This window comes from Papio anubis, chromosome 4, assembly GCF_008728515.1.
Source record: "Papio anubis isolate 15944 chromosome 4, Panubis1.0, whole genome shotgun sequence".
Classification (NCBI taxonomy): domain Eukaryota; kingdom Metazoa; phylum Chordata; class Mammalia; order Primates; family Cercopithecidae; genus Papio; species Papio anubis.
In genome coordinates, this window is record NC_044979.1 from 127,970,779 (window position 1) to 127,996,582 (window position 25,804).

At 49.7% G+C, this 25,804-nt stretch overlaps 1 long non-coding RNA gene across 2 annotated transcripts; it reads left to right on the forward strand.

Moving 5' to 3' along the window:
• Positions 1-11,646: 11,646 nt before the first annotated feature.
• On the forward strand, positions 11,647-25,596 carry LOC116274419. 2 transcript variants are annotated; one of them, XR_004183039.1, is made up of 4 exons: positions 11,647-12,230; positions 14,686-14,754; positions 15,468-15,594; positions 18,191-25,596. It is a non-coding gene; the product is annotated as an uncharacterized LOC116274419 (long non-coding RNA). The 2 variants fall into 2 exon arrangements; XR_004183038.1 differs by having other exon boundaries at positions 11,649-12,187.
• Positions 25,597-25,804: the final 208 nt, after the last annotated feature.

Sequence of the window (25,804 nt, forward strand, 5' to 3'; positions counted from 1 at the left end):
TGAGTATCAAACCTAAGTCTATTCAACTCCAGAGGCCTCTTTTGTGCAATGAAAGTAACATTGTGGAAAATTCTAGGCCTCAGGACTTCCAAGTGATGGGAGGGATGGGAGACGACCTAGCATGTAAGAGGATGACTGGACAGGCACAGCCAACCTCCATGTGGTGAGACAGGTAGGCAGCAGAGACGGCCCCACCACGGCCCACATGAAAGATGGTTGGACCTGGCCAGTCTCCACTCTCTGTCTTTCTGATATTCCATTGAGGAGTCTTGCTCTGTCACTCTAAGTCCATGGAGTTTGAGCAAAGCTGACCCCCACCTCCAGCTTCAAGGATGTGCATGTGGCTGAGGACCTGGCCATGGGCCACGGGGTGTGGTGAGAGATGGCCACATGATCCAGTCACAGCCAGTGAGAGCCAGTCTGGGGGCTTGGACAGGAATGGTTGAGAAAGAGTGCTGGGGTTTCTCTCTGGCTTGCTGGACTGGTAGGGTCATATTAGTATCAGTGGGTGTCATAGTCACAGTGGCAGTAGCCGCAGCAGTTGTAGTAATAAAATAACAGCTAGTACTTATTGAGCATTAGGTGTGTTAGTTAGTTAGTTAGTGCTTCACATATATTGATTAACTCTGTCTTCCAGAGAGACGTGGAAAACAATATCATTCAAACACCTGGATCTAGCTATGCCTGAAGCAAGCACCCCTGGAATTTTTTTATGTGATCCAATAAATTATCTTTCACCTAAACTGGTTTTAGTTGGATTTTTGTTCCTTGCAGCTGAGACAGCCCTGACTAATCCATCTGCCTTCTGGACATGATCCAGGCTTCCATCTCCCCATCTTTATTGTAGCTGAAGCGGCACACCCATTAACTGTTTTATGCCTGTCGCTGACTCACAGGTTTCCATTGGAGCTCTTGGTCCATCCTTCCCAAACAGAAGCCCCAAGCCTACTCTTTTTCCCATTCGCGCTGAGCGGGACGGAGGGTGTGTAGGCATGAGTGCACACCTGTGTTCCAGGAAGGTGCTCTATGGGGTTTGCTTGGCCCCCAAACACACCTTGTGATGACTGCTACTAAATAGTCCTCCCAAGCAGAACAGCTGCTTTGCATAAATGGTGATCTCACCAAAACTTCCCGACAGCCCTGCAAGGCAGATATTGTCATCCCATTTTAAAGATGAGGAAAATGAGGTTCAGAGAAGCAAAGCCTGAGTCCCACAGCTCTAAGCAGAAGATCCTGCACTCCCTAACTCCAGAGTTGTGCCCCTTCCAAGACCCAAGTTCACAGACCACAGGTGCCAGAACTCAGGGTCAACTTGGTTTATAATATGTGTGACAAATCTATGTGCATGTAGAGTCTATGAGTGTGTGTGTATATGTGTCAAATCCCTATGTATGCAGAGTCTATACGTGTGTATATGTCTCAAATCCACACATACAAATAGAATGCAAATGAGTAGGTATTCTATAGGTAATCTACTTGAATATTGAATGTGTGTCTAATATATGTGCCAAATCTATATGTATGCAAAGTGTATATATATGTAATATATATGTAGAACCTATATGAATGTAGAACATATATGTGTGTGTATAAGATGCATGTAGAATCTACATCTATGTGGACATATATGAGGGTGTGTGAAATATGTGCATGGGATCTATATGAAGGATATATATGAGTGTGTGTCTAATATGTGCATAGGCTCCATATAAGACATAGGACATATATGAGAGTGTATGTGTGTGTGTGTCTAATATGTGTGTGGAATCTCTGGTTTCACCTGCCCTGCATCTCTGGGCAGCAGGTACATTGTGGAGTGGGAGAAAACAATGACCACATTTTCCCACCTCAGCCTGCACCACCCTGGACCAGCCACTGTTCCCTGCTCCCCTCTGGCCTCCTGCAGTCACCTGGCCTTCCTGCTCTGCCCCTCCTCCAACCCATTCTCCCCTTGGGCTGGGGGGATACTATTAGAACCGAGGTCAGGTCAGGGTTCTGCTCAGAGCTTTCCATGGCTCCCACCTCTTTTAGAGCAAAGCCAAAGTCCTTGCAACAGTTTGAAAGGCCCTGCCTGGTCTGGGACCTCCCTCGTGGCCTCCCTGACTCCTAATCGACCCTGTCTCCCTCTTCCCCTTGGCTACAGCTGTCCTGCCTCTTTCTCTGGGGCCAGGCGCGCTACAACCCAGCACCTGTGCACTTGCAGTTCCTGCCCCCCACGCAGATCCCCTGCCCCAGATGTCACTTAATTCACGTTCCAGCTGAAATGTCACCTCCCTGAAGAGGCCTCCCCAGATCCTCTCCAGCTCCTTCCCCTGTGTGGACGTTCCTAAGATGCTCCCATGCAATGTTGTCCCACCACCCAGCACAGTGCCTGACGTGTGGTAGGTGCTCAGCCACTGGCTGATGGGTGAGGGGGCAAAACAAGCCAGGAATCAGGTCAGCGCTTGTCCTGCTGAACTTCCTCTCAGGCCACCCAGGATCTGCACGGCCTCACCTGACCTCTGCCCACCACTGTCTTCCCACAAGCTCACCCACTCCACTTCCTTCTTGTTTGGGGCTAGAAGTTACCAACAGAGCCTTTCTCTGCCTACATTTAATGGCTTACTTTACAAAAAAGCAAAAAGACAAGTGTCAGCAGCAACACCCTTCACCTCCCATTCCAGAGTGTTTCTCAGTCACTACTGGGCCCCATGGGGAAATTCTGCCTTCTGGGACAGTCCCGCCTGGTGTGCAGGAACCGGTGTTCCAGGTAGCTGAAGTTTCCGGATAACTGAGGATAACCTCCGGAATCAAGGAATGGAAAAAGCGTGGCCTGTGGTTGACTCTAACCCACCAAGGAGTTCTGTTAGGCTAGTACTTTTGTATTTTAACAGCTCTGTCGAAATATAATTCACCTAAGATAAAATTCATGCTGTAAAAATGTACAATTCAATGGTTTTAAGTACATTCATAGAATTGCGCAACCATCAGCACAATCAATTTTAGAACATTTTCATCACCTCCCCCAAAACACCCCGTATCCCATGCCTACTCCGCATACCCCCTCACCCCAGCCTCCTCAAGCCACCAATCTACTTGCTGTTTCTATAGATCTGCCACTTCTGGGCATTTCTTGGGAATGGATTCGTGCCCTATGTGGCCTTTTGCGTCTGGCTTCTTTCACTCAGCATCATGTTTTCAAGGTTCATTCACATTGTAGCATGAATTCGTAGTTCATTCTTTTTATTGCCAAATAATATTCCATTGTATGGACCCCCACATGGTGTTTACCCATTCATCCAGTGATGGACATTGGAGCTGTTTTCACTGTGCCGCTATGATGAATTGTGCTGCTATGAACATTTATGTGTCAGTTTTTGGTGGACATACACTTCTGTATCTTTTGGGTATATACCTAGAAGTGGAATGTCTGGGTCATATGGTAACTCAATGTACACTTTTGGGGAATTGCTAGACTATTTTCCAAATCAGTTGTACCTTTATACAATTCTGCCAGCAAGATATGAGAGTTCTAGTTGCTCACACCCTCACCAACATTTGCTAGTATCTGTCTTTTTGATCATTTGCCATCCCAGAAGGTGCAAGGTGGTATGCCAATGCTTTGCCTTCATTAGTGGAAAACATTTAAAATTTGGGTGAGCTTCTTATTTTTTAATTTTTATTTTTTGAGACTGAGTCTCTCTCTGTTGTCGAGGCAGGAGTGCAGTGGTGCAGTCTCGGCTCATTGCAACCTCTGCCTCCACAAAATTGATGGTTGCGCAATTCTATGAATGTACTTAAAACCATTGAATTGTACATTTTTACAACATGAATTTTATCTTAGGTGAATTATATTTCGACAGAGCTGTTAAAATACAAAAGGATTCAAGCGATTCCCCTGCCTCAGCCTCCTGAATAGCTGGGATTATAGCCAACTGCCACCATGCCCAGCTATTTTTTTTTTTTTTTTTTTTTTGGTATTTTTAGTAGAGATGGGGTTTCCCATGTTGGCCAGGCTGGTCTTGAACTCCTGAACTCAGGTGATCCACTTGCCTCAGCAGGCTGAGTGCTGGGATTGCAGGTGTGAGCCATCGCGCCTGGCCTACAAATTGGGAGAATTTCTATCAAAATCTGGATCTCTGGATTCTCCTGAGGAAGATGGCTTTTTGGCATGACTGGGATGCATTCCCTGTGGAGGCTGAGTTGCAGCCACCCTCCAGGCCACCACAGTCTTCATCCAGCCAACTCCCTTGTTGAAGGGACTTCAGGGCTCTTTTGACATTGAGGTCTATAACATGTGTTTGAGCCCAGAGGAGGTCGACAAAGATGAAGAACTTTCATCACTTGGCCTTTCTGGAATTGACTTTCCCTCAGGCGGACTGGGGGTTGAACCGCAAATACATTTTCCTACATAGTATATCCCACACTGACACAGGGTACAGGTTAAGGATCCCTTATCCGAAATGTCTAGGACCAGAAGTGTTTTGGATTTCTGTATTTTCCAAATTTTGGAATATTTGCATATGCATAATGAGATATCTTAGGGATGGGGCCCAAGTCTGAACATGACATTTACTTTTGCTTCATACACACCTTATACACACAGCTTGAATGCAATTGTATACAACTTTTAATAATTTAGTGTATGAAACAAATTTTGTGTACATTGCACTATCAGAAAGAAAGGCATCCGATGCCTATCTCAGTTACCCACATAGACAATCTGTGGTTGTTTGGCATCACCCTTATTCCCGACTCTGAATTTATATACTATCAATAAGCAATCAGTGAATATTACTATTATTATTAATTAAGGCATTGAAAATAATTCACATTTGCTCCCCTCCCCAGCTGAAAGGGCCAGTTTTGGCTTCAAATCAGCCAGGACATCGTAGCTGACGCAGGGCCATACACAGAGCACCACGCCAAGCTCCCAGGGGGATAAACCAGGGGAGGGCTGTTCCCCTCATAACTGACAGCCCAAGAAAAATTGCAGTTTGCAAGACACTCGTGTGGAAAGGAAGGACTTTGCAGCCATGAACCCACTTCCACACTCAGATGCTGGGGCCTTGGGCAAGTCCCTGAGCCTCTTGGAGCCTCATTCTTCCCATCTGCGGAATGAGTGACAGAGCAAGACTCCATCTCAAAAAAAAAAATTGAAACAGGGTTTCACCATGTTGGTCAGGTGAGTCGTGAACTCCTGACCTCAGGTGGTCCACCTGCCTCAGCCTCCCAAGGTGCTGGGATATCAGATGTGAGCCACCACCCCTGGCCATCACTTATGCCTTTGTCTAGCTCAGGGAATGTGCTTTTTTCCAGCAGAGGAACCAATCAAATATGCGTTTATCTCAGGTGAGCAGAGGGATGACTTAGAGTTCAGTAAAGTTCTTGGCGCTCACAAGGAATTTCCTAGTAGGCAAATTGGGTGGGAGGAATGTGGATTATTTATTTATTTATTTAGAGAGAGTCTAACTCTGTGGACCAGGCTGGAGTGCAGTGGCATGATCTCGGTTCACTGCAACCTCCTCCTCCCAGGTTCAAGCGATTCTCCTGCCTCAGCCTTGCAAGTAGCTAGGATTACAGGTGTGCACCACCAGGCCCGGTTAATTTTTTGTATTTTCAGTAGAGACAAGTGTGTCACCAGGTTGGCCAGCCTGGTCTCAAACTCCTGACTTCAGGTGATCCGCCCACCTCAGCCTCTCAAAGTGCTGGGATTACAGGCATGAGCCACTGCACTTGGCCTCTCTCCCTATATCTTCATGTGCCTGCAAACCCAAGAGGGAACTCCTGGCCCCTTGGTTAGGGTCAGGGCCCCAGAGGCCCAGGGTCAAGGCTATGGCTCCATCCCAAGGACGTGCATCCCTGCAAGAGGCTGCATTCAACAGGCATGGAAGAGGCTCCGCTGGAGCCTGCTCGAATTCCTGCTGTGGAAAGCAAGAGGAGGTGCTCCTTGAAGAAACAGGGGGATCCCACCAGTCTCAGGGGTTCTGTCCTGGCCTGCAGCCCTGGATCATCCAGCCTGTGCTGGGGTGGGGAGCCAACCTTGCCATTCTTGGCTGAGGCTGAGGGTGAGGGTCCCGCTTCCCCAAAGGCCTAGCCCGGGGTTCCAGCTGCAGGCTCCACTGGGCATCGCCAGGCCCTGTTCCTCCCCTCCAGACCTGGCGCTCACCCTCAGCAAAGATAGCAAGACACGTCTCGTGACCCGTCCACCAGGCTTCTCCCGCACTGCTCTTAGCCCCGCAGATGGTGGCCGAGCAGTGGAGCAAAGTGTGACCCAGTGGACCAGGGTGGCCTGGAGACGAATCCCCAGACAGCGCAGATGAGGCTGTGGGGCAGCAGGTGAGTGGGTCTGTGGTGGGAGGGGCTCCAGGGAGTCCGAGGACAGGCTTCTTTCCCCCCAGCTGGAGGCCTCCACATCAAGAGAGCAGGGGGTCTTCCTCCCCCAGCCCTGCCCTCCTGTGGCCACAGGACCTGAAATGCCTCCATTAGAGAGACTACAGAAACCACCTGGGTGAGTTGGGCTCAGTGTAGATTTGGCAAACGGTGGGACGGGGGCACCATGACCTTATGACTTGCTAAAATCCCACCATAGAAGTAACTGGGGGTGTCCAGTGGCCTTGGAAGCCAACTGGGGAGATGGGGGAGAGGAGGGTGAGGGCTGGGGGAGGTAGCTGAGGGTCTTGGGCTGTTCCAAGTGGGAGACCTGGGGAGGGGGTGTCTGGGCAGGAGTGTTTGGTGATATTTCAGGGGACAGGTCTTGGGTGGGCACCTGACAGTGGGGGCTCACCACCACTACCACCCCAATGGCCAGGGTGATGTGCCTTCTCTGTGGGGGTTCCTCACTGACCTGGTGAAGCTGGACACTGCCATGAAGGACTGTGTGGATGGGAGTGAGCCTGGAGCAGGCAGGTTGGGGACCGGGATCCTGAGGTTTGGGAGGAGAGAGCCTTGGACTCAGCCCTTCCATCTCAGCAAGCCTCCTCCCATGTGAGCCCCACAGTCCTCCCCATGCCCTGTGAGCTGGGGCGTCAGGCCCATCTTACCTCTGATGGTGGAGGCTCCAGAGCAGCTGCCAGTCCCTGTTCCCTGAGTGGTGAAGCTGCAGAGCTGCCTGACTGCAAAGCTTCAGGAGCTGGACTCAGCCTCTCCCTCAGGCGGTGCCTATGGAAGGAGAGGAAAATTGTGCCCCTCCCAAGTCAGGCAGCTCCTAAGTGGCCGAGCATTTTCTTTCTATACTGGGCCTCCGTTTGTCAGAGAGTGTTGGGGCAGAAGGTCCCTGAGCCACAGCTCCCACACCTCCTCATCTAGAGCCCAGAGCCTGATGCAGAGCCCAGTGCTGTTCTGTGCACGTTTCTCACACCTGCTCACTTTGGGGGAGGGCGGGATGTGGAAGTCAGAGACTCCCACCCACTTACCCTGGGTAGAACACTCCCTGGCTCCATCCTCTGCATCCTGGATTTATTGGGAGGGTTTGATACACAGAGGAGATCCATCCCAATGGAGGGTGTGGGTAGGGGACAGGAATCCTGGACAAATTCCTAGCAGGGGCTGTTTATCTGTTTATATCCAACTCTGAGAAAAGGGTGGGACTGCATGGGATTGGAGAAGAGGGGGCCCATTAAGTGAAAAACCCTAGAGATCGGCCCCAGTTTACTCCCTCCCTAAGGGCCCTTCAGCGTCTTCCACCCAGGCCCTGTCAGCCTCCTGTTTTTCCCTCTGGCCAGGAGATTAAAGTCCTCCAAGAAATACAGCTGCTTCCGTGACAAGAGGGAATTATCATCTTCAGACTCAGGAGGAATATGGGGTTGGTTTCAAGTCCATGGAGCAGCACAGTCCGATTAAGAGGTGAGAGCCTAGCTGATTGACAGAGGGTGGGTGGAGACTCTGTCTTGTGGTCAGTTTCAGACAGCCTGTGGCCACAGCTCCCTGGTCAGCAGCAGGCCCTGTTGAATGGGAGCCCTGGGCAGGCACTGGGAGGGAGGCCTGAGGTGTGGCTCCTGGAGCCTCACAGCTGCTGCTCTGTCCTACAGCTACAACCTGTCCTGCTGCTGAGCCCCATCCCAGGAGGCCAGTCATGCCCTCAAGGCCAAGAAGACCAGGCCATGAAGAATCTCAGGCCCACTGAGTGCCCAGGTGGCAGGGGCAGAGTGCCTCAGGGCTCAGTGAAGTTTGGGCTGAGCATGGGCTCTGGGAGTCAGACAGCTGCACAGGGCTCCCAGCTCCACTGTGATCAGCCCTGTGACTTTGGCAGGGAACTCACTGCTGTGATACCTGAGCATCATTGTCATAAATTTAATGTGTCTGTCCAATCCTTTTCTCTTTCTATCTCTTCCTCTATAATCACCATGTACTGCTGATCTCTGTTAGTGCTTTTGTTCAAATAAATAAACATACGTTATACAGTGTGTATTACATTTTCTCATGATTTCTTCACCATACTGTATGATTCCACTCATACGAGGTACTTAGAGTAGTTAAGTTTACAGAGACACAAAGTAGAAGAGTGGTTCCCAGCTGCAGGAAGGTAGGTGAGGTGTTTAATGGGTACAGAGTTTCAGCTTTGCAGGATGAAAAACACTCTCTATAAATGTGGAGGATGCTCGTAAAATAGTGTGAATGTGATTAATTCCTTTGACCTGCACACTTAAAAACTGTTAAAATGAAAAAACAAATTGTTGGCTGGGTGCAGTGGCTCACGCCTGTAATCCCAGCACTTTGGGAGGCGGAGGTGGGTGGATCACCTGAGGTTGGGAGTTCAGGACCAGCCTGGCCAACATGGTGAAGCCCCGTCTCTGCTAAAAATACAAAAAATAGCCAGGTGTGGTGGTGCATACCTCTAATCCCAGCTACTCAGGAGGCTGAGGCAGGAGAATTACTTGAACCCAGGAGGTGGAGTTTGCAGTGAGCCAAGACTGCATCACTGCACTCCAACCTGAGCAACAGAGTGAGACTCTATCTTGAAAAAAAGAAAAAAAAAAAAGAACAGACCATATCTATCTGCAACAGCATGAATGAGTATCACAAATATACTGTTCCATAAAGGTAGATATAAAAGTATACATACTATATACTTTGATTTATACAAAATCCAATAAGCCGACAAAACTGGGGTCCTGGCTTTCAGTAATACTGGAGTAGCTTGTTGAATTAACGTAGATTATAATGATGACACCCAAATAATATATATTGTTATAGAAACACATCTACATAATACAAATATGACCTATGTGTGAGTAAGAACTCAATGAGAATTTCGGCTGTGCCCACTATAGGGGAGATAGGTATTGGCGTTTGAATCCAGCACAATTAACACCATTTGTAAACAATAACACCGCTCTTGAAAAGTACACAACAGAATTGAGAGTCTCTATAATGATTCTTTACAGTTTTAGTACCCAACTTTGAAATTCATGAGACGTGTGAAGAAACACAAAAATGTAACCCATACACAATTTAAAAAGCAGGCAGTAAAAGTGATCCTAAGATATTCAATGTGTTCTAATTCAGAGTGTTTAAAGCAGCTATCACAAATCTGTTCATGGGGGTAAAGGAAAATATTCTAACAATGAATAAAGAGATGTGGAACCTCAGCAAAGACATGGAAATTATGAAACAATAGGAAGATAAGGAAATTTTAAAAATACTTTTGAGCTTATTCAAAGGTTAGAAGCAGAAGACAGGGCAATATAAATCGTCCATTCAGAATAAAAGAGTGAAAAAGCTTAAAGAAAATGAAGAGTCTTAGAGACCTGTGCAGTGATTGAGTCCAAGTTGGAGAGGGGACAGAAAAATTAAATGAGGTGCAAAGTAAATCACCAACTAATAGCTGAAAACTTCCAAAAATTGGTCAAACCCCCCCAATTTTTATACCCAACATGTCAACACGCCCCTCCAAAAAAAAAAAAAAGCAAAATCCATACCAAGGCCATATTGTGATTTAGGAGACTGGCAGGGCAGAGCTTTCTATTGATTTGTTGTGATTTCTAATTTTAACTACTTAGAAGAACGAAAAATAGATTCTCCTTATTTTTTTTTTTTCTTGGAGAAAGTCCGAGTTAGACACAGATGACTGACAGTTATTAAAGGCCAATGACTTTCCAGCCTTCACTTAAATTTCCAGTGTCCTACGTTGTAAATTATTTAAATTTGTTTCTTTCTCAAATCCTGCAGTAATACTGATACTCCAGAAAGACGTCCCACGGAGATTCTGCTCTTGTGCATCCGTCCTGCACAGAGCTGAGGCTGTGCCTCCTCCAGTTTCATAAAGGTAGATGTAAAAGCGTGTAGTCGTGGGGTACTTCGCGTTAATCTGGAAAATTAAATGTTAAAATGGATTCAGGCGGGGTCCGGTGGCTCACGCCTGTAATCCCAGCACTTTGAGAGGCCGAGAAGGGCGGATTACTTGAGGTCAGGAGTTCGAAACCAGACTGGTCAACATGGTTAAACCCCACCTGTACTAAAAATATGAAACTTAGCCACGCGAGGCGGCGGGTGCCTGTAATTTCAGCTACTGGGAAGGCTGAGGCAGAACAATTGCTTGAACCCTGGGAGGCAGAGGTTGCTGTGAGCCCAGATCGGGTCACTGCACTCCAACCTGGGCTACAGAGTGAGACTCCGTCTCAAAAAAAGAAAAAAGAAAAATGGATTCAAAGAATTATCACTGTTAAGTTCCACCAGCAACTTGTTAAACGTGGTTCCAAAGGGATATTTAAAAAGGGAAATTAAGTGTTTCCAAGAAAGCCCTATTCACAGCAGCAATGCAGACACTGTTCATGACTTCACCACACAAACTTCCCTCATGTGTTGGGAGGGACCAAGGGGCTCTCTGGTTCTGCACCTGCGTTAATTACCACCGGGAGGTCCACACTAGGACCCCAAGGTCTGGGACCAGCCTGGGTCGGGGGCAGAGAAGTGGTGGATGTGGCTCTCAAAGTGTCTTAGGGGCTCCCTTCCCTGTGGCTGTTTCCTGACTGGATGTAGCAGGGTCAGGCCTTTCACTGTGACGTTCTCTACTCTTTATTAGAGTGGCAGGAGCGTCCCTGTGAGAGGCCTGACCCAGGTGTGGGCCATGCATCCAGCCCCGGGTCCAAGGGGCACTCCTGGGGTGCAGAGGAGGATTTGTGACAGCCTAGAGGATGGAGGAAATGGTGGCTTTGAAAAGGCAAGTGCCAGGTTATCAGCGACGGCGTATATCCATTTCTGGCAGTCAACTGACAGTTTCAGACACTTAGGAGGGAGCTTCCCGCGTAGGATGCCAAGAAGTCGGAGAATTATCAGACATCTGGCCATTAGCCCCAGTTCTATGCAGGGACTACACTGCGCATGTCCGAAGGGGCGTGTCAGGGGTGGGGCGAGGAGGAGGGGCGGTGCCGAGGGGAGAGGCAGCCCCGAGGGAAAGAGCAGGGCAAGGAGAAGGGCCAGGGGCGAGGAGAAGGGGCGGGGGCGAGGGAAGGGGTGGGGCGAGTACCGCTCCAGGAAGAGGAGCGTTACTATGGCAACCCTGACAGGTTTGTGAGCAGCTCCTGGTCCCCTGCTGCTCCGTGAGAAATCAAACTTCTGGCAATGACAAAGCATGAAGACAGCATCTTAGGGAGAGGTAGTGACATAATTAAACGGTAAGACCAGCCGCCCTGGTCCCGCTGTCGCCCGGCAGGCAGGAAAAGTTTGAGAATAGTCAGGCTCCCGTTAGCATGGCAGAACTGCTCTGGACTCGGGGAGGTGTGGATTCGAGGGCGGGAGCTACGCCTGGCGTACTGGGAGTTGTCATCTTTGATTAGCTTCCAGTTTTTTAATTGCAGGGCGACCGGATTACAATCCCAGCCAGCATGAACAGGGGGTGGTGCGCAGTCCTGAAGGGGGAAGCCGGGCTGTGCCGGCCTCGCTGTGCATTCTGGGAGCTGTAGTCTCCTTACCGCTCCCGCCCGTTGTTTCAAGCGCTTCGGGACTACAATCCCAGCATGCCCCGGGCTCGGGGGCGGGGCGCAGTTCTCTTTGCGAGAGCGCAGCAGCGCGCGCCTGACCAGGCTGATTGGAAACGGTAGCTCTTAACGGTTCCCCGCCCGTCGGTGGCAAGGCGGCTGGACTAGAATCCCAGCAGACGACATGCGAGGAGGCGGGCAACCCAGGAGTGTTGGGCAGAGCAGTGTGGACCTCGCCGCTTCCACAGCGATGCTGGCTACTGATCGCGGGCACCTCCTTGCCATGGGAAGTGAGTCCGGAGAGGGACAGGAGCCGGAGGTCCAGGCTGGGCGGTGAGGAGGGCGTGACGCCGCGAAGTGCATCTACCCTTGTCCAACTCGGACGGGTGTGGTCCTTACCCCACTTCCCGCTGCTCTGCTGGGTTCCCTCTCCCACCTGCACCTGGGGTCTTTCCTGGGCGTTGCGCCTCCTCCAGCCCAGGGAGCCGCCTGCTTTCCTAAGCTGCTGTGGGAACCTGCCTGAGGTCTGGGCGCTGTCCATTGTGCCGCTACCCTCTTTTCTCTCCAGGCAGAGCGCAATGCAGCCGCTATGGGGAGAAATCTGCTGCCTGGCCCACCAGTGCACAAGTTCGGGGCTTTGCAGGGGGTGACATGGACTGTGGCTTCGTGAAAATGTCACCCTCACCAGCGCCTTTCTCGCGGATGTGGATGTTGAGGCGGCAGGGAGTGTCATTATTGGTTTACCCAGGAGATGTTAAGAGCAGAGGAGAAAATCTCACTTCCCAGGCGTGTGTCTTTGGTGCGCCATTTTCCACCAACCCATTTGGTGGAAAGTTCCCCAAATAGCTACCTAAAGATGAAGATGGTTTAGGCATTTTACACGTGACATCAATGGCCTCTTCTCAACTGAGGCCTGACTGGGCAGTGTCTCAAAGACAGAGATGGCAACCTGATCCTCAGGAACAGGTGGTGCTGCAGCTTTGTGGGAGTGACTTTCAAGGTGTGGAGCGCTTGGGGCGTCTTTGAAACTCCTCAGGCTTCACAATTTTGCTTTGAGTGGAGTGTTCATCGCCCCGGGCATTCACGGAGGTACCTTTACTCTCTCGGGCTGATCTGTTTAATTTTTCTGTCTAGACAATGGAAACTTCTGGGAGCACTCTTAGTTTCGTGTAGCTTCCTAATCATTGAGTCCCTTAATTCCATATGTCCTCAGGGACAGTTCCTTTGATTCTGGAATGACGCCAGCTTTTATGCTTTTACGTTTAATCTGTAAAAACCAAGGTGTTAATCTACATGAAAATAAGACCTTGTTCATATCACACATTACAACAGGCTTCATTTGTGATTCCTGAATGTGGGTTACTATTTTTAAAAACCCTTAAAACCCTGGTCATGGATATTAGACACTGTAATTGTACTTTGTAAAGAATTTTCTCCTTCAGGATCAATTACACTTGGGCTCAGTCAACACCTTTGTAAATAAGGGAACAAGAACCGTGCAGCATCTATGGACGTGATGAGATGAAGTATGGGGAGACCACAGCACAACATTCTCTTCCCTTGTTTTCAGTAGAGTTTGTGGGGTCAAGTACCTGTGTTCCTCCCCCATCCCTCAATATTCTCATTTTACTCCTGACTATTCCCCCTTTAGGTGGGAGTTTCTAAATACATTTGTCCGCAAGTATGGTCAGGCTGTTGTAATGTGAGGGCATCCATCATCCGTCACCTTAAAGATGAATGGAGAGGGTTTTGTGATTTGTGTTCCAGAGGCACTGCTGTGGGGTGTGTAACTGCAAAAACAGGTGATCTCAGCTGTCCCCAGCAGCTGCCTCACAAGATTGGTCCTGATGCAGCCACAGCTGCTGTTCACAGAGCCAGGAGCTCCTTGCAGTTTGGTGTATTCTGCTGAGATTTGTGGCTCCGGCCCTTCTCTGCTCACCTCATTCCTGGTAGTGTCTACTCAGCTGCCTGGTTTCTTCCAGTGTTTCCTGGGAGCCTGTTGTGTAACTGCATTTCAGAGGGTCTTTAGCGATTCCACCCTCACTTCACCAGTCACTTTACACTGGCCATGCACTCACCTTCTTGTGGCCCTGTGTGTGTCCTCTTCAGTGGAGCTGTGAAGAGTTCTAGTTAGGGATGGACCTCATTCTCATGCACCTCAGGCTGCTTCGAAAGCTGATCATCTTGTCTTTGGACACATGGACATTATTCCTTTTGTGTATTTTGAAGTCTGATGCTTTTTTTTCTTTTTCTTTTTTTATAAATAATGTGAACCCTTGCAGTAACAGTAACAGTCACTTTTAAATACCTTTGTGAATTTAACTCTGGCAACAATTTGATGAAGTTGGCATGCGGTTCCCATTTTATAGGTGAAGAAACTGACACTTGGAGAGGTAGAGTAGCTTTATTTACTTCATACAAGCTTTTGATGAATTTCAAGTCTAAACCTAGAAGTCTTCCTCTAAGGTATGACTGTGGCATATTCTTTGTGTTTCTCTGCCAGCGTCCTGAAGGGGTCCACATCCCATTTGGACTCTATTTTCTTCTTAATGACAGAAAACTTGCAGAAACAGGCCTTTGGTTGGGGAGAGTACTTGCTGGCACTTGGCTTTCCCTGTCCTTCGTCTTCCCCTTGGCAGGGCGTAGGTGATTTGAGGGAGCTGGAGCAGCGGTAGATCCTGACCACAACTCACTTGGAACGCTTGTTGTTATGTAAAGATAACACCCACTCACTTTTTGAGGTGTGATTTTTTTTGTTCTGATTATTCCTCTGGACTTTCTCTTCCAGGTTTGTGCTGTGCACTAACATGTAATTCAAATACTGATGAAAACAAAGCTGGTGCCTTCCTACCAAGTGGTAACAATGCATATTTTTTTCTTTCTCTAATTATAAAAGAAATGCATGCTGTTTTAATAATGGTGGATCATAGAGATCTTTATGTAACGAAAGTTTCACATGTCTTCCTCTTCGTTCGAAACTCACTCCCTTGTTAGAAGGAATTATTATAGCTTGGTGTTTATTTTTTTGGACGTTTTCTATAAATTTATAAATACACATAAATTTGGCCAAGTGTGGTGGCTCGTGTCTGTAATCCCAACACTTTGGTAGGCTGAGTGGGGAGGATCCCTTGAGCTCAGAAGGTTGAAGCTGCAGTGAGCTGTGATCATGCCATTGCACTCCTGTCTGGGCAACAGAATGAGACCCTGCCTCCAAAAAAAAAAAAAAAGAAAAGAAAAATACATGTACAGTTTTTGAACACAAATTGTATCATACTATTTTTTTATTTTGCTATTTCACAAGCAATATATCATTTACATTATTCCATATCAATGCACGAGATTCTATTTTTAATGTCTTAAATTTATTCCAAAGAATGGGTATACAAGATTTGTTTCACTGTTTATTCTTTGATAGAAACTTAGATTATTTCTAATTCCATCATTATTTTAAAATGCAGCAATAAGATACTCGTACATAATTTACTACACTGACAACTAAGCGTTCAGTTTATCTTGCCTTCTTTTAGTCAGACAATATGTCATGAGTTTATTTTATGATTTGATTCATAGGGAAATTAATGTTATGACTGGATAAAGTCAATTGTGAAGAAACTGCACTTCGAGATTGTCTATCTCCATATTCTGATGGAAAAGCGTGGAATTTAGAAGCATTGCTCGCTCCTTCAGTTTCTAACAAGTCAGTATTCTCACAGCAATTTTAATTTAAATGTTTGAATTGTTTCTCCTTCCCTTGTTCAGGATAAGTATGTTGTTTTTCTGTTTGTGAAACTTCTGGTCTGGGATATTTCAGCTGGGCTTTAGAGAGGATAACTCCCATATTGCTGTTGTATCTATTTCTCTTCAGCATCTGGCTGCATGTGGCAAAAATCATAGAATTAGACAAGGTCCTGTATATATTTTGGGATGAAAAATTCAAAGCAATCAACTCAAGACAGGAGTCTACAATTTTGATTCTTAACAAAAGATTTCCTTTGGTTTCCCCCAATCTTTATGATTCCTAAAAGAAATTCACCCAGGGTGAAGCATGTGGTTCTCTTGAATAATGTTTTGTTGGGGAGTTCCACATCGAGTTTCATGAGGCATACTGTTTTACAGGGTGTTTTTTGTGGGTTGTTTTTTTTTTTTTTTTTTTTTTGTACTGCCTTTCTCCGATTCTATTGGAGAGTAATACTAGCTTCCTAAAATATACAGGGAAATGTTCCCTCCTCTGCTACTTTTAGATAATATTATACTCATAATGACAAGTTTTCTTGTGAAAATGCTCTGAAAAAAAAATGTAGGGTGGGCCGGGCAGGGTGGCTCACACCAGCACTTTGGGAGGCCAAGGCAGGCGGATCACGAGGTCAGGAGTTTGAGACCAGCCTGACTGACATGGTGAAACCCCATCTCTACTGAAAATACAAAAATTAGCCAGGCATGGTGGCATGTGCCTGTAATCCCAGCTACTCAGGAGGCTGAGACAGGAGAATCATTTGAACCCAGGCGGCAGAGGTTGCAGTGAGCCAAGATCGCACCACTGCACTATAGCCTAGGCAACAGAGCAAGACTCTGTCTCAAAAAAAAAAAAAAAAACAGTGTTAGGTGCCCTTTCTCTTTTGTACTGGGTAATATTATTTATCTTGATTGGTATTTACCCATATACCTGCCAATGGTTTAATGAGCCCCCATCTTCTACTCACCAATCTTACCCCTACTTCAGCCACTCCTCCCTGCTTTTTGGTACTCAGCCCCATGTTTTTCTCTCCTCACATTCTCAACTCTGTCTCTTTAATGTGGGGACTTCCATGCGCTGCCTATATCCTCCCACCCTGCACTGCCAGGAGGCTCTGCAGGCTCTAAGCTGGGGCAGCAATGTGGTCCCCTCAGTTTCAGCCTCCAGACCACTGTCCTGTGCTCCTTGCAGTTGCTTCTAGTGTCTGGAAACATCTGGTTGATGTAGTTGGTCTGGCTTCCTATGTATCTGGTGCCAGAGGGAGTCTGTTTCTTGCTCTTCCACCATACAGAGAAGGCAAAACTCTGAATTGATTTTGAACTCAATTCTTGGTTACTTCTTTTGGACTGAAATACATTGTCTATTACTTTATGATGACATAAATATTGTAGCTTAGTTTGTGGCAGTTAGAATTTCATTTTTATTTATTGTTTTACAGGCCATGCCACCATGCCCAGCTAATGTTTTATTGTTTGGCAGAGACAAGGTCTCACTCTGTGGCCCAGGCTAGTTCCAATTCCTAGGTTCGCAAAATTCTCCCACCTTGGCTTCCCAAAGAGCTGGGATTATGGGCATGAGCCACTGTACTTGGCCAATAGTTAAAATTTTAGATTATTATGTACAATACTGTGATATGCCATATTTAACTTATTCAGAGACAAGGCTTTAATAAAAAATTTCTTCATGTTAGAATATTTTTCTTTAATTTTTTAAATCTGTTTTCTTTTTTTTTTCCCCTAATCTTTTTGTTCTAGCCTCAGTCACCTTGACCCTGAGTTTCCATGTTTCCATCCTGGGCAGCAGAGGCACCTCCATGGCTGATGGGCTTGTGGCTCTGTGTACTTGGAGCTCTTTCCAAGTAAGACTTTGTGACCAGGAGGCCTCTTTTCAGGACAGATCACCTGCATGTAAAACAAAGAGCCCTTCCAGGCCAGGAGTACTTAGCCAAAATCTTTTTGCTTTCACATTTTATTTTTGTTTGTTAGGTTTTTTTTGTTTTTGTTTTTGTTTTTGTTTTGAGACTGTGTCTCTGTTGCCCAGGCCAGAGTGCAGTGGCGCAATCCCAGCTCACTGCAACCTCTGCCTCCCAGGTTCAAATGACTCTCTTGCCTTAGCCTCTCAAGTGGCTGGGTTTACAGGTTCACACCATGGTTTCCTGCTAAGTTTTGTATTTTTAGTAGAGACGGGGTTTCACCATGTTGGACAGGCTGGTCTCGAACTCCTAACCTCAGGTGATCCACCTGCCTTGGCCTCCCAAATTGCTGGGGTTAAGAGTGTGAGCCACCACAGCTGGTGAGTTTTTGAGTCTTTATCCGTCATTGGACACAATAAACATCCAGGCACACAGATGTTCCCCAACATGTCTATGAGTTTAGAGACTGGACATTTCTTTTTCCAGTGATCCTGGTTCTTGACCTTCTCATTTAAGGTTTTGTCATCTTCTGGCAGCAGACACAAGGTCTCCTTAAGCCCTGTCAGTGTAGAGGGAGGGTCTTTGAAAAGCACCAGGTTTACACTGTGAGTGTCTCAAGATGCATCCACATTTCTCTGTCTCTTCCAGGCCAGTTCTTGGAGATACTAGGAAGCCAAGAGTTCCCTCCAAGAATGGAGATTCCTTGGAAGTGAGGTTCACCTTGAGTCAAGAAAGATGAATCACATGTGGTCAAAGGTCATTCACAGCTAGAAAGAAGAGCTGGGGCCGACGGGATTGTGGGGGTCCTCTCTCCCTCTCTCCCACCTGAAAAGCTACTGCTGCCTGCCAATCCTCTCAAGAGGAGACCTCTCTGGGCTCCAGCACCTGAAACAGACAAACCTGGGAGGATGCTTCTCTCTTCTGTGTCACACGTGTCCTGGAGAAAACCAGTGTATCTGAATGACCAAAGAAAAGTGTGAGAAAAAGTGCAAAATCTGTGCCAGGCCATTCAGTGTCTGGATGGGGCTCTGTGGTACACATGCATTCCAAGAAGACTGGAGAGTGCCAAGCCTGTGGGAAATGTCCCTCAGACCTGCCTCTCACACCTGGAGTATGACTGCCGGTCCAGGTTCATGATGCAGAACTGTCTTTAAAAGGTGACTGCGGATATGGAGAGAGGGATTTCTAAGCCTGATAGAACATGACCAGCTGTTTCACTGGGGAAAGCCACATCCACCAGTGACATGCTGCTCAAACTGGCCCAGGACACACTCTACTACCTAAGGAATAAGCCCCCCATTTGCTCTTTGTGGGTGAAAGGAGAGGGTGAGAGAGGAGAGGAGTGTCCGCACAGACATGAGAAGCCTGCAGATCCAGATGACCCCTTGCTGATCAGAATATGAAAGATTGACTTGTGAAAACAATGACCCCATAGCAGACAGATAAGCTTCTAGAGCAGGCTTCAACTATGCGTCATCCAGACCCACTGGCGGAGAAGTCTGCCCCTACTCTATGTTGATGGTCTGGGGGATACCATTACTGAGACAGATTTAAGAAATAATCTACCTGTTGGTGAGATCTGGATGGTCACTGTTGTGCAGAGACAGCAGTGTGCTCTCATCAGCTTTCCACAGGGCAGGCTGCAGAAATGGCCACTGAGAAGTCCTTTTGTAAATTCATTGTCCATGACTGCAGACTCACCATCAAATGGAAGAAGATTCCAAGCTCTCAAAGAAAAGGAAAAAGAGAAGGATGGAACTGCAGACTCTGGGATCCTGCCAGAGCCTATTTCAGTGCTGCCAGGAGCTCCTTCTCCCCCTGCAGCTCTGGTCTCCACCTTGGAGCCTCCTTCCAAGGAGTGAGACTACCTTTCTGACTTTTTCTGACCATAGAAAACTTTTCTGACTTTTTCTGCCCTTGGCACCTGCTGAGGACAGCAGACCCAGGGACCCAGTCTCCTGGGCCCATTCTTGCCCAGCTTCTTCTTGATCGTGTGACTTGAAGGCATTCTTGTGCAGTGGAAGCAGGGCCCCAGGACCATGTGATAGATCGATGGTCTCTGGCTTCTGCCCCACTGATGGTCAGATGGTGGCCACTCAGGGTGTGAGAGTCCAGCCATCGCTGCTTCCTTGAGTTGAAGAGGTTGGAGGCTGGTCCACCTGCTCCTATCCCACCCTCAGCGATGTGGATGGTTGCTCCTTGAGCCTGGTAACGTCTCTGCCTTGGCCTTGCCAGGCATGCCCTGACTTGGAGGGCCCTGCGTACCCACACACTACTTTAAGGGGCTTGCCCTTCCTTGGGCCAAATTCTAATTTTGGCCAGTGCCCCGGGAAGCTCAGTCCCCTGTTTCGTTATCTTGGCTATTTCTGGGGCTCCCATCGTTCTCCTGGGTCCCTTTTCTCCCAGGGCTTGGGCTGGGCTGGGCATCTGTAGGTCTGGGATGTTTGCCCTGTGAGTGAGGCTCTGTCACACAAGTGGGCAGGCATGGGGACATGTGATAGGCACTGGCTGGCTAGGGCTCTGCAGATGCCACAGTCCTTCTGCCCTCCAGCAGCCTCTGAGTTCAGCTTCCCCATTGACACTGATTTCACCCAGCTGAGGAGCTGTCTAGGGTTGTCTGGGTGCTGTCTTGGCTCCTTTAAGGCTGTGCTGCTCGGTGGCCCCTGAGAAAGGTCAGGTCCAGGTGCCACCATGCAAGGGGAGTATCTATGGCCCTGCTGCTGGGGTTTCGGTGGGCTGGGCAAGGCCTGGTTGTGGGGGCCCTGATGGGGTTCAGGGCCAGGGCCTGTCCTATGGTCCTGGGGGTGTCCAGGGAAGATGAAAGAACAAGGGTTCAGCATCCCTGCTCAAAGCTGCACTGTGGACACCATGAGCCCCGGATGTTGAGATCCATGGGGAGTTTGGGAGAGAATTTCAACACAGAACTCACCAAAAATCCCATGGTCTATCCTGAGATGGGAACAGACTTGCCACATCTTGAGCCACTGGGCCCCCAGAGAGTGACCTGCTGTCCTGGGCTCTACAGAATTCTCATGCTGCTGGGCCTTGGCCTCAGGTCAGCTTCTGGGCTTCTGGTGCTGGGCTGGTGGGCCAGCCTGTCCCCCTTGGGAAGGGTCTCCATGCTGAGGGACACCCGCAGAGGCCTGGGTGCCACAGACACTCGCTCCAGAACCAGGGCCTTCCTAGGGATCTTTGTATGTTTAGCTGAATGGAAAGCAAACTTGGTCCACTTCTCCCCCAAACCCATCTGACCCTTGTACGGTTTCGGTTTTTGGAGTCTTGGAGTCTCTAGTAACCCGCCTGGTCTGACACTGAAGAAACACTACAGGCTGCTGATCCCACAGTGAGGGGTGTGTGCTGCCTGGGGTATGGGCGCTTGTGAGGGTCCTTATTGATTTCACAGTGACGGATGTGTACCACCTGGGATACGGGTGCTTGTGAGTGAGGGTACCTGCTGGCTCTCGTGAGTGAGGGTCCCTGCTGATCCCACAGTGAGGGGTGTGTGCCACCTGGGGTATGGGCACTTGTGAGTGAGGGTCCCTAGTGATTTCACAGTGAGGGGTGTGTGCTGCCTGGGGTGTGGGAACTCATGAGTGGGGACCCCTGTTTCTCTCTGGCCCTGTTGGTGCTTGCAGCTGTGGGTGTGGGCTGGCACAGATGGGACTGAACCCTCTAGGGCCCTCCAGGATTCTTCTAGGGCAGGAGGGGAAGGGTGTGGTTGGGGGCTTGGAGGGGTCTTGCCCTCATCCCCTGCCCTGTTACTGAGGTGAGTCCAACACCTGCCCTGGGGCCCAGCTGGCCTGTTTTTAGAAGCTTCTTAGAGAAGGAAGAGGAGGAGGAGAAGGAAGGCCTGGGGAGCAGGGATGGAGGGTCCTGGGCACTCCCCACTGTTTACTGTCTTAGATGGTGACTCAGAGGAGACCTGGTGCTAGAGACCACCTAGGGAGCATGTCACAGTGCATCCTTCTGAGCTCAGCCATGGAGGCCTAAAAGTGCCTGAGAACCACATCATCATCCAGAGCCCAGGTCTGGGACAGTGCGTCTTGGGAGAGCTCCCACAGGACAAACAGGAGAGCTTCAGGAGAGGGTCTAGGTTTGGGGCTGGGCATCAGGCCAGGGGGGGGGTCTCCTGGGAGGGGTCTGTGCCTTCACCCTGTTTCTGCCCTGGGCACATTGCACTGGGCAGTGCTGGGTCCTTTCTGGACACCCCTGGGGGCCAGCTCTGCACAGGAGGCAACGGATACGGGAAGGTCTAGGCAGGGAAGTGCTCGCCACACTCCTGCCTTTCATCTAGTTGTGTCAGGGGTGGGTTCAGTTTCCAGGAGGACTCATGGTGCCCTCTCCAGCCCACCAGAGGTGGATTGGTTTGGCCCTCCCTCAGGGCTAAAGTGGAGGGTCCTGTGGGCAGTGTGGGTACTGCCCTTGGGCCAGGTTTGATGTGCTTGTGTGCTCCGCCAGCACCCTCGGGCACGTGGGGACCGGGTTCTGGGCACTTTCAATGCCATATGTGCCCTGGCTGTGAGCATGTGCTTGCCCTGCAGAAAGCAGATGTACCAGAGCCTCAGGATGAGCTTGTGATGAGCTTGAAGTAGGAATTTATGGGGACAGCAGGCATGGGAGGACCTGGTCCTTCAAGGTGGAGGGCTGGTGGCCTGAGCAGGGAATACTAGAACCTCAGTCTGTGGTGCTGGGGGCCCCCTATGCATGGGATGAGACCTCCCACATTAGGCTGGATCAGATAAGATCTTGCAGCTTCTTATAGGGGTGGTCTCATCTCCATCAAATGTGGGCCCTGAAAGAAGGGGCTCCCCAAATACTCTCCCAAGATGAGTCTTGGCCCAGTCTGCCCAGGATGCCGGCCCTGAGTCCCAGCCCCAGTCGTGTGATGCCCCCTCTCAGACAGGGCATGGTTTGTGTGCCCTGCAGGGACCTGCTTCTGCCTCCTGTGCAGAGAAAGGGAGCTGGGTCCTTCTGGAGGAGCCAGACCCCTCAGCTGGGGAAGCCAGGCCCTGTAGAGCAGCAGGGTCTCTGGCCTGGGGTCTCCTGTGCACACTTGTCCCATCAATCAAGCACTGTAGGAGTCATTTTAAGGTGATAATCTGGGTACACAACATTTGCTTGTCTTCATGGAACAAGCAGAGGTGTTCAGAGCCCCCTGGACTGCTCTGAAAACCTCAATATTCCAGGCCCCTCTGCAGACCCTTCCCAAGGCCAGAATTCCAAGCAGTTGGCTGGGCTGTCACCCTCTGAGACACTACCCTTGTCCTGAGACCTCCCTATTGCCCCTCAGATGCCCCATCCCTCCAGAATGCCCACCTCCCCGGGGACCCTCCACGCCCCACACGCCTTACTTGATGCTGCAGCGCTCTCTGAACAGGGTGTGGCTTATGAAGGTGTGGCTCACATCTAGGTCATTCTGGTGTACATTCACTGAGGACATCTGGGCCTGCTTCATTTTCTGTAGAGTACGGCCAAGCCTCAGAACAGACACAAGACTCACTGTCAAAACTGCTGTCATGAAACAGTGGTTCTGGAAGGAAAAGAGGCTTTTTCTGCAGAAACTTCATTTCCAAAGCCAGGGAAAATCAGCAGTGTGCAGCTCACCTGTGTTGCCCACGCCACTGTCTGCCCAGTATGTGTGACTGACCCCTTCCGCCCCCTTGGGGTTGACTTTCCCTCCATCTGGGTAACTGGGCTTCTGACACGTTCTGGCCTATGCATCCTGCTCTGGCTGGGACTGGAAGGACCAGACCTGGTGTTTCCCTGGGTTCTTGTCCTTCTCCTTCTTGACATTCAGTAGGGGTGACCATGCTGGGCCCCAGACCTCTGTGAGGATTCCTTTGTAGACCCAATAAGACATCTGTGGACAGACGAATGCTCTGGTGAGACAGGCCTCAGGGTGAACCCAAGGGGGATCCAAACCTAAGGATTCTGGAAGTTTCCAGCCTTTGGCTCCACGGTTCCTCAGGGGAGGTTTGTCTACCTAGGCCTGGGCCTCCCTTCCCGTGAATAAAGAGTGAGCAAGAGCTCAGGTTGTGAACTCTGATCGGGATTTATTCCTTCCTTTGGGGTGACCAAAAGGTGTTCCTGTTCCTGGCTTAGAAGTGGCCCAGGCTCTGGCATCAGATTCCTCCCAGCAAGGTGATCCTTGCAGGGATGGGCAGGAGGGCTGCGGACCAGGCCTGTCGTCCTTTTGGTGAGGAAAGTGTACCCTTCTCTGTCTGAAAGGCAGGCAGCACTAGGCAGCAACAATGGGCACCTGTCCTAAACACTGAAGAGCAGTCACGGGGGACACTCACTCACCGCTGTGCCTTCTTGCTCCTCCTAGATTTATTCCAGTTGTTAAACATTCATAGCCATTTATCTGTGCATCTGATGCCCTGATATGTTTGCTGTAGATAAGAAGTGATGGAGTGAGCTGAGCTGCCAGGCTTCCTGTTCTGATTCTTGGATGCTGGGTCATGTGCTTAGGGGCCCCAATGTGACTGAACTGGAAGGAGCCAGAATAGGACAGAACCCAGCCCCTGAGGAGTGGGCACTGGTGGCCTGGCCGCATGACCACAAGACACACTGTTTCCAGGGCACAGACAACCTGGGCTTTGATTGGGTCTTGGCCTCCAGGTAGGGCCCTGGTGGGCAGCGGGCAGTGACTCCAGAGACACTACTGTGATTCTCAGTGGTGGCTGTGGTAAAACACCTGCAGGGCTGGAGTTTAGTGTGAGATTCAGCAGGAGCTGTGGCCTCTCCCAGTGACAATGTGTCACTCCCCCTCACCAGCAACCATGCCCACAGGCCACGGCCTCTGCCTCATCAAACCCCCACCAAGTCACCCATCTATGGAGCAGCTTCCATGCAGCAGGGTCAGGCTCTTACCTCCACCTCCAAAGCACAGACAGGGGCAGGTCTGTCTCACTGTAAGGCCGCGAGGAGAGCTGAGGACCTGGACCAGGTTGGGGGCCATCCCCTTTCCTGAGCAGGTCTCAGGGAAGGACCAGCCCCATCCTCATCTGACCCAGGTCTCAGCCCAGGAGACTGCATAGGGAAGAAAGGACAGACAGGGCCTCCATGCTGGCTGACACTCAGGAGGGGCTGGAGCGATAGAGCAGAGGGAGCACAGGGCCAGGCAGAGGCTGCTTAGGATCCATGGGGGATCAGGCTGCACAATGGGGCTGCCCCTCCTGGGCTGCAGGCAGCATCCCCTATGGGAGCTGAGAAAGTCCAGTCCTGAGATGGGACAGGGCTGCCCAGGGGTGTGTGGCTGGGCCCTGACAGCAGTCTCCCAAAAAGTGACTATATCACCAAGCTGAGTTCCAGGAATGCTGAGAAGTGCCCAGTACAGCAAGGATGCACCTGGAGCCCATCCTATCTAATGGACTCTGACCATCCCGCGTCCACCTGCCTCTCCTGCAAATCGGCCACCACCCGTTCCCTTTTCCTCATTTCTCCATCGTGACTGACCCAGAGGCTGTGACCCTCTCTCCAGCCCCAGTGGCCCTTCTTTTACCCTTGTCCTGTCAGAGACCCTGAGCAAGACTCCCCAGACCCATCCACATGCCTGGCTTGTCCACTTACTAATTGTGTTGCTGTGCACTGCCGGGGTGGCACCAGAGGCAATGAGGGTAACTGAGGGCCCCACAGGTGGCCAGCTTGGCCCTTTACCCCATCCCTAGCCTCAGGGGGTTCTCAGGGCTGTCAGCCAGCAGCCCTGGGTTGGGGCACCTGGCTGTCCTCCTCCCAGGAGTTCTGACTGAGCCTCGCCCACCTGTCCTCTGTCCGTGGTGCTGACCAAGCCAGCAGGAAGCAGGTCCCCAGAGGGTGCTGCTGAGCTTTGGGGACTGACCGAGGCTCCTCTGCTGAGGGGTCCCAGGTGAGTCGCTGCCCCTGGTTCTACGTCATCTGCTGTCCTCTTCAGCACCATCCACCCCACCCCAGGCCGGCTCCATGCAGATGCATCCCCGAGTCACCAGGCTCAGGGTCCTCTGTTGTAGGATGGAGATTACTGTACCTGCTGTACACATTCATATTTATTGTGTGAAATAAAGTATGGAAGCTAAAGTAAACGAGGACTTTGGTTTGCATTTTCCTGATGATTACTGATGTTGAGCACTTGTTAGCCATTTTTATATCTTTTTTAAAAGATAAATGTCTATTCAGGTTCTTTGCTTGTTTTTAAATCAGGTTATTAGATTTTGGTGAGTTTTCTCTCTTTTTTTCTATTCAATTGTGTGGGCTTCTTATGTATTTTGATATTAACCCCTTATG